The following is an 8,311-nucleotide window of genomic DNA, read 5'->3' as shown; positions in this document are numbered from 1 at the left end:
CTGTGACAACCAGTGACATTGTCCACGTTGCCCGACTCAAGCCCTACAACTCTCCATGGACCTTGGATATTTAACAGCACCGTGACGGTGCTTTTGCCGCCGGGGGGTAATATTACGATATCATCGAGCGATGCTCAAGTTGGTCGGTGCCCTTCGCACGAGCGAGTGTCAGCCTGGCTGCCTGGCTCCAGTGTAAATAGCTTGTAAATAGCATCTTTCGTCTGTGTCTTTCCACACGTAACAATGTGCATAAACGCGAAATAGTGTGTGTATATAAGTATGCATGTATTTTGTGTATTTTATACTAGGTTTTTTCTTTTTGTTGAAAGTGCATTTGTTTCCAATATTACTTGGTTGCGAGTGTTGCATTTTTCGTGATGTTTCTGCAGTGCCCTGCTGTCAAATGTATAAGGGGGCGGGAACCTCGTCAAGCTGTACCCCAGCTTTTAGTTCTGTCTCCTCTTTTTCAATGCGAAAAGAAATAAAACATCATTCATTCAACTAGCCCACCTGTGTTTCAAGGTCGTTGCGCTGCGCCTTTGATATAGTCATCAACAACCATCTATTGCAAAAGTGGGGAAGAACATATATATATAAGGATACATACACACTGCTGACATAAACCAACTAGCCTGCCTGCAGTTCAAGGTGGTTGCGCTGTGCCTTTGACATCGTAATTGAATAAATGCGTCTACAATCGAAACGAAAAATACAAGGAGACATTCACAGCGCTGACATGCATCAACTAGCCCGCCTGTACTTTAAGGTCAGTGCGCAGTGTCTTCGATACAGTGATCAAATAGAAACGTGTACAAAACAAGGTAAGAATAAAAAGAGACGTGCACAGCGCCGACATACATCAATTAGCCAGCCTATAGTTTAAGGTATTGCGGTGAGCCTTAGCGATAGTCATCAAGTAGCAGCATGCATAGAACAAACGGAGAACATAAGCAGACATGCAAAACACTGACATGCAACAACTCGCCAGCCTGCAGTGCAAGGTTGTTGTGCTGTCCTATTCATATCGTCATCAAAAAGCAGCGTGTACAAAATATGCTGAGAACATAAGGAGACATGCAAAGCGCAGACATGTGTCAACTAGCCCGCCTGTAGTTCAAGGAAGTTGCGCTGTGGCTTTGATATAGTTCTCAAATAGCAGCTATTCGGAATGTCGGGAAGAACACAAGGAGACATACAAACTGCTGACATGCCTCAACTAACCTGCGCGTAAATTATGGTGGTTGCACTGTGCCTTTGATATTGTCATCAAAAAGGAGCATGTAGAAAACAAGTGGATTTCTCGGTTCCGCATTTCCAGTGTCTTCTCGATGCTGGTGGCTTCGCGAAGAAATTCGTCGAAGGTCTTCGGTGGGCTCCGTACCATTCCGACGAAAAGATCCTCCTTTAAACCACGCATCAGTAGGCGGACTTTTTTCTCCTCGGACGTTTCCTGGTCGGCGCGGTGGAATAGGCGGCTCATTTCTTCTGTAAAAATTGCGGTGGTCTCATTAGGCATCTGCACTCGGGTTCCTATTAGTGCTTGGACTCGTTCTCGGCGTACGACGCTTGTGAATGTGCGCAGGAGGCCGCTTCGGAACAGGTTCCATGTCGTTAAGGCGGCTTCTCGGTTCTCGAACCATGTTCTGGCGGCGTCTTGCAATGCCAAAAAGAAATATCGAAGTTTGTCGTCGCTGTTCCAGCTGTTAAAAGCAGCGACCCTCTCGTATGTTTCAAGCCTGGTTTCCGGGTCGTCGAATGTTGAACCACCGAACGTTGGAGGCTCCCTGGGCTGCTGCAGCACGATGGGCGACGCTGGGGCTGCCGTTGGGGTTGACTGGGCGACGATCTTCCTGGTCGTCTCAAGCAAAAGTCCGTGCTCCGGGAGCAGTCCTTGCAGCCTGCGGCTACGTCATTGGTTCTTGGCGACGTTGGTGTTGTCTTCAACGTGCGAGCTTGGGTCACGGCTTTGTGGTGGCGTCCGGTACATGAACGCAAAGCACCTCCACCAGATGTCACGTGGTGGTGACGTTGAAGAACACAGTGGCAATACTGTGAAAGACAAAACTAACTTTTGTTGTGCGAACCTGTGCCCACAAAAACAGGCTACACTTATAGAACGGCGACAGCGGCGAACACAGTCTACCACAGCGTATCTTCAGCGCGGAGAAGAAGCCCGACACATCGCGCGCCTACAGATCAAGAACCAGCAGTGTACCGACAGCCGACAACCTACGACGATTCGTCGAGTACAAGCCCAGCGAGCGTGTTTTGGTTTGGACCACGATACGCCGACGAGGATTGATTGAGGAACTATTGCGGCGCTATTTTGGACCCTGCAAGGTCATTCGACGTATTGCAGCACTGGACTATGAGGTCGGGCCACACGGTATTTCGCATTCACAGCAGCGCCGCGCATGATCTGACGTGGTCCACGTGCCGCCTCCGAAACTATTTTACGGACGCTGACAAAGTTCCTTATTTTGTTTTTCTCTTTGCTACTGGTGTTTTTCTCTATTACTTTCCTTAGCAGCATCGGGTCGATGCTTTTTAAGGGGGGATGTTGACACGTGTACCTGTTTGTCTTTTTCGGGTGACACGTTTCACCACCTAACAAATGTTATCGCACAGCGCAGGATGCGCCTGCATGTATCGGAAGTTTCTGAAATGTTATCGATGCTTCCATCCGCTGTCTGTGACCGAACTTTGTGCAATCCTGATTGCCTGTGTTCGCGACGCGAATAACGTACAACTTTGTGGAAGGCACGCGGGTCCCAGCGATTACTCTGGACCATTCGACGACTGATGTATAAAAGCCGGCGCGCTTGACCCGCTGATCCCATTTTCGACGATGGCCTACTGTATTCGCCGCTATCGTTGCGCTATAAGTGTAGCCTTTTTTTGTGGGCAAAGGTTCGCCCATTAAAAGTTAGTTTTGTCTTTCACAGTATTGCTACTGTGTTCTGCAACGTCACCCCTACGTGACAATATCGTCATGAAATAGTAGCCTCTACAAAAGGATTGCAGAGTATAAGGAGACATGCACAGCGCTGACCTGCATCAGCTAGACTGCCGTTATTTCAAAGTATTGCCTTTGTGCCGTAGATATAGTCATCACGTAGCAGGGTGCACACAATAAGGGCAGAACAAGAGGAGACATCCACAGCGTAGACATACATAAATTAGCCCTATGAAACATCGTTCCAGCGCACAAATGAACAAGGACGAGAAGAGAAAGACAGCACGAACGACAGACTTCAACTTAATTTTATTCATGGAAAACAGGGCTTTATGTACACAGGGGGAGGGAGGGGGGCTGCGAGTGCGCAGGACCACCCAAAAATATTTCCTTGGTCTAGGCAGCACTGATCAGAAGTGTCAAACCAAAAGAAGAAAGGAATAAAAGCAAAAAGTGAAAAAAGGTGAGAAAGCCATTCCCCCTCTTTTTTACATCACTCAGTACAATCTTGCTCATCTCCCGCCCTACCTAGCTGATTCTACACACTAATCACAATGATAATCACAACCAACTAGGCCAGCTGCCCATACTTAGCCATAATTTAGCCCGCCTATCTTTCATGGTGGTTGTGCTGTAGCATTGATATCCTCATCAAATAGCGTCTACAAAACTAGCGAATAACATCAGGAGAGATGCACAGCGCTGACATGCATCAACTAGCCCGCCTGTTCTTGAAGGTGATTGCACTGTGCCTTTGAGAATCATCAAAAAGCAGCATGGACAAAGCGAGGGAACAGGATTAGACCCACACAGCGCTGACATGCACTAACTCTCTCACATGTAGTTCAAGGTCACTGCACTGTTCCTTTGATATAGTCATCGAAAAGGCGCCTGTACAATCGAAGCGAATACTAAAAGAAGACATGCACAGCACTTCATACATTAACTAGTCCGCCAGTAGTTCAAGGTCGGTGCGCTGTGTCTTTTATACAGTCATCAAATATCAGCATGTACAAACCAGGCGAGAAACATAAGGATACATGCACAGCGCTGACATGCATGAACAAGCCCGCTTGTAGTTCAAGGCCATCACACAGCGGCTTTGATGTAGTCATCAAATTGCAGCGTATACATACGAAGGAAACAATGCAGGGAGACATGCACAGCACTTCCACGCATCAACTAGCCCGCCTCTAGTTCAAGATCGTTGCTCAGTGCCTTAATATAGTCACCAAATAGCCGCGTGTGCAAACGAAGCGAAGAATAAAAAAAGGACATGCACAGCGCTGGCATGCATCAAGTAGCCCGGCTGTAGTTTAAGGTCTTTGAGCTGTGCCTTTGATATATTCATGAAACAGAAGCGTGTACAAAACAAGCTAAGAATAAAAGGAGACGTGTTTATTACCGATATGAATCAAATAAGCCACCCGTAGTTCAAGGTATTGCCTTGCGCCTTCAATACCGTCATCAAATAGGAGTGCGAAATAAAGAAGCAAATAACATAGGGAGACATGCACTGCGCTTACATGCATCAACTGGCCCGCTTGTAGTTCAAGGTCATAGCCCTGTGCCTTTAATATAGTCGTGAAATAGTCGCCTGTACAATCGAAGCGAATAATAAAAGGAGACATGCACAGCGCTGACTTGCATCAACTAGCCGGCCAGTAGTTCAAGGTGGGTGCGCTCTGTCTTTTATATAGTCATCAAATAACAGCGTATACGAACCAAGCGAAGAACATAAGGAGACATGTACAACGCTGACGTGCATCAACTAGCCCATCCGTAGTTCGAGGTCATCGCGCTGTTCCATTGCTATAGTCATCAAATAGCTACGTCTAGATAGCTAGGGAAGAAGATAAGCAGACATCCACCGCGCTGACATGCATCAACTAGCACGCCGGTACCTCAAGGTGGTTGTGCTGTGCCTTCGATATAGTCATCACACAGCAGTGTGCACACAATAAGGGCCGAGCGAAAGGAGACATCCACAGCGTTGACATGCACCATTTAGCCCGCCTGTCGTTCATGGTCGTTGTGCTGTACCATTGGTGTCATCATCAAAGAGCAGCGTCTACAAAACTAGCGGAAAACATAAGAAGAGATGCGAAGCGCTGAGATGCATCAACTAACCTGCCTGTACTTGTAGGCAGTCGCACTGTGTTTTTGATATCGTCATCAAATCGCAGCCTGTAAAAACAAGGGCAGAATATCAGGAGACATTCACAGGGCTGACCTGCATCAACTAGCCTGCCCTTAGTTCCACGCATTGAGTTTTGCCTTCGATATAGTCAACACATAGCAGCGTGCACACAATAAGGGCAGAACAAAAGCAGGCATCCACAGCGTTGACATGCATCATTTTGCCCGCCTATCTTTCAAGGTTGGTGTGCTCTACCATTGATATCCTCATCAAATAGCAGCATATACAAAACCAGGGAATAACATAAGGATACATGCACAGCGCTGACATGCATAAATTAGCCCGCCTGTATTTAGAGGTGGTTGTGCTGTGCCTTTGATATAGTTACCTAATAGCAGTATGTACAGAACAAGGGAAGAACATAAGCAGGCGTGCACAGCGCTGGCGTGCATCAGCTGGTCAACCTATGGTTCAAGGTCGTTTAGCTGTGCCTCTGAATGTCATCAAATAGAAGCATGTACAAATCAAGTGAAGAACATAAGGAGGCATGCGCACTGCTGACATGCATCAACTAGCCCACCTGTAGTTCAAGGTCGCTGCTCTGTGCCTTCTATATATTCTAATAGCAGCGTGTACAAAACAAGGGTAGAACATGAGCAGACACGCAGAGTTCAGTAAAGTGGAAAGTTGGGCTAGTTCGTGAGTGATCATCATACCTTGCTGGTGAAGCAGCGCACTGACACGGACACAGTGAAGTCAAACAGGAAAAGACGACACTCGCTGCCTTGCCTCATACTTGCCTCATACTTGCCTCATCATACCTTGCTTCACCAGCAAGGTATGATGATCACTCACCAACTAGCCCAACTTTCCACTTTACTGAACTTCATTTCCATTACAACGGGCCCTTTTATATGTTCGAACAACTTCAAAGCAATATGACCCTAGCACCCTGGCTACAGTTATGGCAATATGCGTCTGGAAGGCAAGAGTGGCATCTTGGCATGTGAGGTACAACGTGTGCCCCCAGGAACTCGAAACCATATGCGGTTTCCTTCAGCCATCTTCAACACACTCAAAACGAATTTTTAGGATTGTGAAAGCCGAATTATGGAGACGAGCAAGGCAATTCTAGGATTCCCTGAGAGTAACGTGCGCCTTGCTTCATGGTCGAGAGCACAATAGGCGCTTCAGGGAATGGTGTAGGATGTCCGACAATTTGGCGGAATGGTTATGGGCGACCACGAGACCACACCTACCTAGACCAAAGAAGCACAGACCACCGGAAGGTAGGGTGGTCACCTTGGGAGACACCACCGTAGCCGAGAACTACAAAAGGATTCTTGGACTCGGTCCGAAGTTCTGCTTCGAGCCGACCGTCACTCCACCAGAAAAAGTAGCACTGACCAAGACCATGGCGCGTCGTTTGACCGAAGAGCGTCCATGTTTCATCACAGAGAGTATGGATGTGCTTTCCAGGACAATAACCGCCGACAGAAAAGAGCAACACGTAAGGAATCTAGTGAACTTTGGCGTGAAGAACGATTTACGGTTTCTGACTTCTGATAAGGAAGGTTGTTTTGTAGTGCCTGAAGGTCCCTTCCAAGACAAGGCGATGACAGCGGTGAGAAAGAATTCCGTACGTGTCGACGTAAAAGCTAAAAAGGTGAGGGATAAAGCGGTCACATTACTGACAAGCAACAATTTTGAGCGACTTGCTTCAGCAGTTAAGCGCTCGTGCAACCTACACCTCGAATTGTTTTTCGTGGCAAAAACACACAAGGTTGACGTTCCGTTCAGAGCCATAGTATCAGAAAGCGACTCGTGGCAGTTGGTTGTCTCTTCATTTCTTCAAAACCACCTTAATGGCTTGATAGTTACCGATCCGTTCGTTTTACCAAACTCTGAAACGTTAGTAACGCACTTAAGCACGTCTAAGCCTGGACGATGTGAATTCTTCAGCATAGATGTACAGGATCTGTATTACAATATTGAGCATGGTCCCTTATTATCGAGTGTTAGGCATTGTATAACGGAAGACAACGACGAGATGGAATTTGTCAGCAAATGTGGCGTATCAGTTAATACTTTTCTTGAACTATTAACCTTTTACCTTGAGTCCACATTTGTAATGTGGAATAATGTTATGTACAGACAAAAGTCCGGTATATGTATAGGCTCAAAAGTAGCTCCGGTACTTAGCACAATTTTTTTAGGTAGCACAGACAAAGCATTAGATGCAAACCTTGAAGACCTAGCGGTAAAAGTGTTCTGCTTTGTGGACGATTTTTTGGTTATAGTCGAACATGGTGTTTTGGACGTAAGAGTGAATGAAGTCTTAAAAGTGGTCAAGGACAACAGCCAAGGACTGGCTTTCACTGTTGAGTTGCCGAAGAATGGCAAGCTACAGTTTTTAGATTTGGCGTTAACTTCCACACCGGACCACGTTTGCTGGTCATACAATCCACGATCAGAAAAACCCTTGCTTAGCTATAATTCGGGACACTCTAAAATTGTAAAAAGTGGCATAGCCTTCTCGTGCCTGAGGCCGGCCTTGACTAAGTCTTGCCCGGAAAAATAAAAGAAACTTTCAGCCAACAGGTTATCAGACTAAAGAATGCAGGATATGAAAAACATGTACTCTGTACATCAGCTTATAAGTTGATTCGTTATGTGCGCAATGGCTATCAGAAAGAGCGCAACAGAAAAGAGATTGATAGCAAAAAAAATGTCACTACCATATGCACAGAAAATTGCGCATAGCTTAAAAAACGTAGGTGGCAGATATGGCCTACGAGTAGTTTTTTCAGCGCCTAACAAACTCGGAAAAATATGTGCCGGACTGGATCTTAGAGTTTCAACAAAAGTAAAAGTAAATGGTCGTAAGTGCACAGTGAAGCATAAAGAAAAACTTGTCGAGTGCAGGTCATCTGTAGTCTACTGTTTGCCCATATCGTGTGGAAAAGTGTACATCGGCACTGACATGCATGAAGAAGCCTACCTGTAATTCAACGTCGTTGCGCTGTGCATTTGATGTAGTCAAAAAGCAGCGTCTGCAAAACAAGGTAACAACATAGACTTGTCCAGCGCTGACATGCATGATCAAGACCGCCTGTAGCTGAAGGTATTTGCACTGTGCATTTGACATAGTCATCAAATAGCAGTGTGTACAAAATTAGGAAAAAACTTAAGCAGATATCTCAGCACAATGCGTT

Source organism: Dermacentor variabilis, chromosome 9 (assembly GCF_050947875.1).
Source record: "Dermacentor variabilis isolate Ectoservices chromosome 9, ASM5094787v1, whole genome shotgun sequence".
In the NCBI taxonomy this organism is placed as follows: domain Eukaryota; kingdom Metazoa; phylum Arthropoda; class Arachnida; order Ixodida; family Ixodidae; genus Dermacentor; species Dermacentor variabilis.
This window is presented reverse-complemented; position numbering follows the sequence as displayed.